The 6,855-nt window shown below is 63.2% G+C and overlaps 1 protein-coding gene across 1 annotated transcript in view; it reads right to left on the bottom strand.

The window, feature by feature from the left end:
* CYTH1 (cytohesin 1) overlaps positions 1–6,855 on the bottom strand; it is a 28,720-nt gene that overhangs the window by 16,324 nt on the left and 5,541 nt on the right. The window lies entirely within an intron of this gene.

The following is a 6,855-nucleotide window of genomic DNA, read 5'->3' as shown; positions in this document are numbered from 1 at the left end:
CACAGTTCCTCGTGTCCAGCTCTAGAGCAAGTGGTGGGGGCTGCAGAGCATGTGGTCGGGAAGGGGGGCAGGGGGGCCAGCAGCCCCCGCTCACTCCCCGCACTAGGTCCCGCACACGTCAGTGCACGGGGCGGCCCGTTCCATCGCCCGGGACACGGGCCGCCCTCGCCCTCCCGCTGCTGTGGGATGGAGGCCCCGAGCGGACGGCCGCGCCCTGCCTGGTGCCTGCAGCTCAGCGGGCGGCCTCGCCCTCGGGGACGGACACGCGCTGGCGGCCGGGCATGGGCGCCTCTGTCCTCCGGGCAGGCGTCTGAGTGGGTCAGCTCGGTGCGTGGTGTGGTGGCCGAGGGCCACGCGTAGCCGTAAGCGCTGGGAACGTGCCGAGTCCCGTGTGAGATGTGCTGTGTGTGAGATGCACCCCGTCTCGGCACGACACAGCCGGTCCTCGCTGTATGTCTCCCAGGGCCCCACACGGGCCTCCTGGTCAGGGCCCTGAGAAGGGAACTCGGCGGACGGGGCAGTCAGGGTCACACCACTGTGGCTGAGACGCATCCACCCGCCCAAGGGCCGCTGCTCCCCCCGCGTTTCATAAACACCGCGCACCACCGCGAGGGCCGAGGCGGCGAGGTCTGCCGGGCTCCTCGCTGCCGGAATGGCGGGGCTTCCCTTTCCCGCTTCCCCCGCCTCTCCAGAAAAGCGGCACTTACACCCCCCCACAGCGACACGCATGACCCCGCGCCCCCGCCCCCGCCCTTTCCGCTGCTTCACGGAGGGTCCGCAGTGGCGCTCGCCCGTGGAGCTGATTGGCTTCCCCAGCGCAGGGTCCCCGGCCAGCCCCGCTGCGCCCACACGTGTCCGGGAGAATTGGGGTGAGCGTCCGCACGCTGCCTCGGGAGAAGCTGGGCTAAGGACAAGTCGGCTCCGTCAGCGAAGCCACCGGAGCAACACCACGCCCTGAGCGCGCGCCGGCCTCGAGGGACGAGGGTTCTGGTCCCCGGAGACCAGGGTTCCCTTTAAGAAACCAGTTTCCGGGGCTTCCAGACAACACAGCCACGGAAGGTCACACGGTCATGAGGGGTCCCCGTGAGCTCCGCCCCCGCAGAGGTGAGACGGGGGTGTCCAGGCTGCTGTGCACCCGACGCCCCGTCTCATCGTCCCAGCGGGCAGGCCGCGGTGGTCTCTGTGCACAGGGACAATTCCCAGGCAAAACCAAACGAGCCGGACCCTCCGTGCGCGAGCAGCAAGCGTGGGAGGAGGCAACTTCCAAAGTTCTCGCCAAAACCACTGACCCCAGAATCAGTCCTCAGCAAGCAGGAGGGCAAAGCAGACGCGTTTCAGACGCACGAGGACGAGGACGCAGAAAGGTGAGCTTCCGCGAACCCCTCAGGAAGAGGGCTGTGTCCATAGGACGGGACGTCTCCAGCCCCTGAGGGGACACAGGCTCACGGGCTGGGGAGGTCAACACAGGAAGCCCTGGGCGCCGGACGTCATCAGACGACGGGATGATCAGGACGAGGTGGCGGGAAAGCATGAGGGGCTGACAGGAGCGGCACCACGCGGTCTTCTCTCAACAGAACGAACAGGCACGGCTGGGGCATGGAAACCCGGCGTCATGCAAAACCAAGGCTGCCACAGGCCGCCTGATGCAAACGAGTCAGTTCCCACGGCGTCTCCCCAACATGACAACCGGGGACCGTGAGCCGCAGAGCACCTGCTGCCTGGGAAACAGGAAAATCCGGATCTGCAGGCGGCCCGGGATGATGGCACTGGGCACTGGGGCCAGCGGTGGCGGTGGGAGGCGAGGAAGGGACAGCTCCCGAGAGAGGGAGCCCATTGGAGCGCGTGGCTCCTGGCGGGCGGTGCCGGGTCCTTGCCATGAGCTGTGCACAAGGTAACGTCCGAGTCCACCTGTGGACACGACATGGAGGCCAAGGCGTGTTACAGAACACGAGTGAGGCCACCGCCCATGCGCACGTCAAAGGGAAGGAGGAGCGGGCAGAGGCGTGAGCTGGGCGGGCACCGTCTGAGGGCAGGGAGGCCCCGTGGCTTCCTCTGGGCCGGGTAGCAGATCAGACAGGAAATCCAGGTTGTAGCCATGGGTATGGAGTGTCAGAGGGGAAAAAAAAGGAACCGGACATTGTGAGAAACTGACAGTGGGCACGCGAGCGGGAGGAGACCGGGGGGGGGGGGGGGGGTGGCAGATGGAGGATGTCAGGAGGCGGTCTCTGACTTTGACAGACCATCAGTGAGATAAGAATATAAAGTCTGGCCCAGCCGGTGTGGCTCCGTGGTTGAGCATCGACCCAGGAACCAAGAGGTGGCTGGTTCAACTCCCAGTCAGGGCACAGGCCCGGGTTGTGGGCTCGATCCCCAGTGGGGAGCGTGCAGGAGGCAGCCGATCCATGATTCTCTCTCATCTTCGATGTTTCTCTCTCTCTCCCTCTCCCTTCCTCTCTCTCTATAAAAATCAATAAAAACACATTTTCTTAAAAAGGAAAGCCAGGCAGTCTGGTAGCCCCTGCCAATGGGCAATCAGTGGTGCTTCCGGGAGAGGGTGTGAGGGCGAGGAGACGGGCGTGAGCTCCTGAAACTGGCTAGAACGGATGGCTCATTAGGGAGCGTGCACGTGAACAGAAAGCGAACCGCGAATGCGGTCGCAGGGCCGCGGCGCAGCGTGGCGGTGGCCGGACAGAAGAGGCTTCCCGCGGTGCCGTCCGAGTGGACGAGTCAGCTCTCACTCCCCGGCGCAGGCGCTGCCTCCACCTCCCCACCTGGAGTCACCTCTTCCCCCACCTCAGTCACCCTCCATCAGTGCGGCTGCCTGTGGGTTCAAAAACCAGCTAAACACTTTTTTAAAAAGATCTCATTTTTCTAATGAAACTTTGCGATGAGAAAAAAAACCTACCATTTTAAAAATGTGTTTCCTCTGCGTAAACATATCGATGCGACACCCACCCTTCACTCTCACGCTGCCCGCGAAGCGGAACCACGGGGAAGTGCTGCACCATTTCCGGGTTTGGCTTCAGGGCGGGGGGGGGGGGAGGCGACCCTGGAGGCCACGGCGGGACAGGCCTGAGCTGGGACTTGGTAAGCACACTGACTCGGACCCGGGACGCGCCTCCGCCCACGCCGTGGCTTTCCTGCGTGGCCACGAGGGTTAAACTGCAGAGGCCGGGCTGACGGGCCGGATGGCAGAGCAACGAACACTCCCCCCGACCGCCACGTGCTGCAGCCATGCGTCGGAGCAGGAGGCCGCTGAGCAACGTGGGGGCAGCAGCCGCAGAGGACGTGGAGCGGGGCCAGGGCCCGGCTCGGGGCTCATGCACAAGGTTAATTTACAAGGTGTCCTGCTCTCGCACGGGGACCAGCCTGGTGCCGGCCCCTCGCAGGGCTCCGATTTAATGAGGACGATTAAAGAGCCCACAACAAGGGCCATGTGTTCCGCTGTGAATAGAAGAGCCACACAAGGAAGCTTCTCTTTCTTTCTTTATTTAAATGCTGCTCTGCAGATTTTACTGGTGGCAGCAGCCCAGAGCTGAAATGTGCCCCACGCCGTGCATACAAAGGAGCTGTCTTAAAGGGACAGGCCTCCTGCAGCCGGCGGCCTGTGAACAGTGCAGCACCTTCTGCCCATCAAGGCTCCTGCCCACTCTCCCTGCTCAGCGCCACGGGAGGTGCCCAGTGCCCGCAGGAAGTTCACGGGCAAATGCCAACGCGGGTCTTCTGACAGCAGCTTCTGCTCAGCAGAGCACAGGCCGCTGCCAACCCAACGGGCCCAGTCTGTCCTCCATCCCAGGGGCCTGAGCAACAGTCAGCGTGTGCGTCGGGGCCCAGACACCACTGAGGTCGGCGGCCACACGAGGGCCCTCTGCTGCTAAAGACGCAGTGGCCTTCTTTCCTCCACCACGACACCCAACGAACGTCCTGTCACCCATCTCAGAGGCCTGCCTGTCCATGGAGGGTCCAGACTGAACCCAGCGCAGGGGGGCCATGAGCCCAGAAAGCCTTACCTTTCCCCAGTGGAGGGACCACCTGGCTCAGCTTCTCCCCAGCCCAGGAGGCATGGCCTGCCCCACACACTGCGCCCGGCCCTGCCCACCTGCCCCACACACTGTGCCCGGCCCCGCCCACCTGCCCCACACACTGCGCCCGGCCCCGCCCACCGGCCCCACACACTGCGCCCGGCCCCGCCCACCAGCCCTACACACTGCACCCGGCCCTGCCCACCTGCCCCACACACTGTGCCCGGCCCCGCCCACCAGCCCCACACACTGCACCCGGCCCTGCCCACCTGCCCCACACACTGTGCCCGGCCCCGCCCACCTGCCCCACACACTGCGCCCGGCCCCGCCCACCAGCCCCGCCCACCGGCCCTTGTACAGGCTGCATCTGATGAAACTGAGAACTCAACCCAGCTCAGAACCCTGCTCACCAGCACCCTGCTCTCCCAGGGCCTCTGCCTAGAGGGGCAATGGCCATTTACAAACAGCTCTGGTCAAGAGGGCAAATCTGGGGACTGTCCAGGGTAAAGGCAGTGCCCCCCCCCCACAGACCGGAAGATCAAAGCGCCTGCTGACATAGAAGTCCAGCCTGGTGAGTGCTGGTCCCGGCTCAGCACCCTGACCTCCCGGCGAGGGGCCGCTGTGACATCACCTCACCCTGCCCTGCCCTGTGAGTAAGTCACCTCATCTCCCGGGAAATCCCAGGGACTAACAATGTGAAAAGTCAAAGGACTAGAAAGAACTCAGGCTTGGAAAACATACGAATGTTCAGCAAACTTCCTCAAACTGGGTTCCCACTGGCGTTACACACGCGTGGGGTCAGAGCTCCAGACAGAATGCAACCAGGCCTCTGAGCCTCTCCAGGTGAAAGGCAACAGGGTCCGAAAGACAAAAGGCCGCTCGACGCTGCGGGAGCCTGGGGTTCAGGGACAGGCCTGGGGAGCTGGCAAGACCAGAGCTGGGCGCGGAAGGGGGGGGGGCATGGCAAAGGGATGTGACCGTAGCCCCAGAACTGGTGCTAGTGCAGGGAGCGTGCTGCTCGGCCACGCCGCCTGAGAGTCTGCGACTCTGGGAGCCACAGCAACCCTTTCTCAAAACCCCACCTTCCCCGGCCCCAACGAGGACAGAGTCTGACCCCCGCGGCCACAGGCCAAGGCCAGGATGCTGAGGGAAGCCAGCCACTCACACGTGGCCTGGAGCCGTCCAATCCACCGTCAGCAAGAGGAAGGTGGGCCAGGGCTGGGGGAGGGGACGGGCACTGTTTAAGGGGGATGGAGTTTCAACTTCATAAGATAAGAAAGTGCTAGCGATAACGTAGTGTATTGGACAGTAAGGGAAGTGTATTTAACGCGGCTGAACTGGACCCTAAAAAAGGCATATTGTATGCTACACACAGTTTATAATTAAAAATAAACACAAATTAAGCAGCGACGTCCTAACTTCCCGATTTCTGCTCGCCTCCGTTCCCCTCCCAAGAACCTGTAATTTGATGTTTGTGTAGAAATTGCAAAGAACTGTCTCACCACAATCTCCGCCTAAGAGGTTGTGAACGCATGTCCCCAGCGCCAGGGCCAGGAGGAGTTAAGTGAGAGCTGACGTTCACGCAGCTGCCGCCCAGCAGGTCGCCGACACGCATGTTTAGACTCTTCTAGTTAAAATTCTTTCCACGCAGAACCCGCTCTCCCGTCGCAGGAAGCAGTCAAGGTTTATCACCATGTTCTGTGTTTGCAGGGAAACTTTCCTACGTGCTAACCACCAGCTCCGCCTCGTCCTCCCAGCCGAGAGCCCGGGGAGAGTGGGGACCCTGCACAGGGTCCCTGGCACGAGTCAGCCCGTGACCTTGGGGCCCCCTGCCCACCCGTTTCCCAAGCACGCGCGGGCCTGTGCCAGCCCTGCCCCCGTCGCTGTCTCTCAGGAGCTGGCACTGCACCCTTCACCTACCGCAGAGAAGGAGTGATACGTTTCATCTAATGAAAGCTGGAAGCCGAAGACTCAGTTGGCATAACCAGCCAACCAATGGGAAATGAGGTCAAATTTCAAGACAGCGAAGGAAACTACGTCATAAAGCGTTACCCTAAGAGTGTGGTTTAGAAAGCAAGCTAGCAGCTGACTCCACAGAAGTGAGCAGGAAAGCCTGTGAAGACCCTCGACCTCCTCGCACCTGGCCGTGTGCCGGTCGGCCACGGTGCTCTGCCTCCGCCTCCCGGGCTGCGCCAGGGGCCTTGGCTCTCAGGAAAGCCCGGAATTCCCTGCCCCCACACCTAACCCTCCGCGCCGCCCCCTTCCTCCAGGACCTGCAGGCCTGTGCCAGCTGCGATCACCTCCACTCCTCGCAGCCGCCACACACCCCTGCACGCCCAGAACAGAGGCTCGGGGTCAGGCAATCCGTTCCCTCCGTCACCGCGCCTGGAACTCAGCTGCACGCCAGCCCTCGGCAGCCTGGTTCCTCCGCACAGCGGCCGGAAGGGACTCCAGGACCAAATCAAATGCCCGCTCCTTTCCTACGCGCAGCAGACAGAGGGCTCTCCCTCGAGGCGAGGTCCGAGTCCTCAAACCAAACAGAAACTCCTGCCGCGGGTCCGAGGCAGACTCCCCTAGACGTGCCCCTGGGCGTCCTAACCTCCCCGAGCAGGGCCTCGGACCCTGGTTAGCAGCTGCTCTTCACTCTCAGGCCGAGAAGAAACCACCCCGAGTGCCTGCACAGCTCTCGGAGCCAGAGCAGATGCGGGGCCACCGGCAGCCGGGCGGGGCCTGCACACGGAGCTCCGGGCTCCTGGGTGGCAGGTTCAGAAGGGTCCCCGCTCCACATGATGCTCCACACCGTGGGCCCGGACGTCCAGCGGCCTCTTACCCC

The sequence above is a fragment of the Myotis lucifugus genome, unplaced genomic scaffold (assembly GCF_000147115.1).
Source record: "Myotis lucifugus unplaced genomic scaffold, Myoluc2.0 scaffold_1318, whole genome shotgun sequence".
Classification (NCBI taxonomy): Eukaryota; Metazoa; Chordata; class Mammalia; order Chiroptera; family Vespertilionidae; genus Myotis; species Myotis lucifugus.
This window is presented reverse-complemented; position numbering and strand designations above follow the sequence as displayed.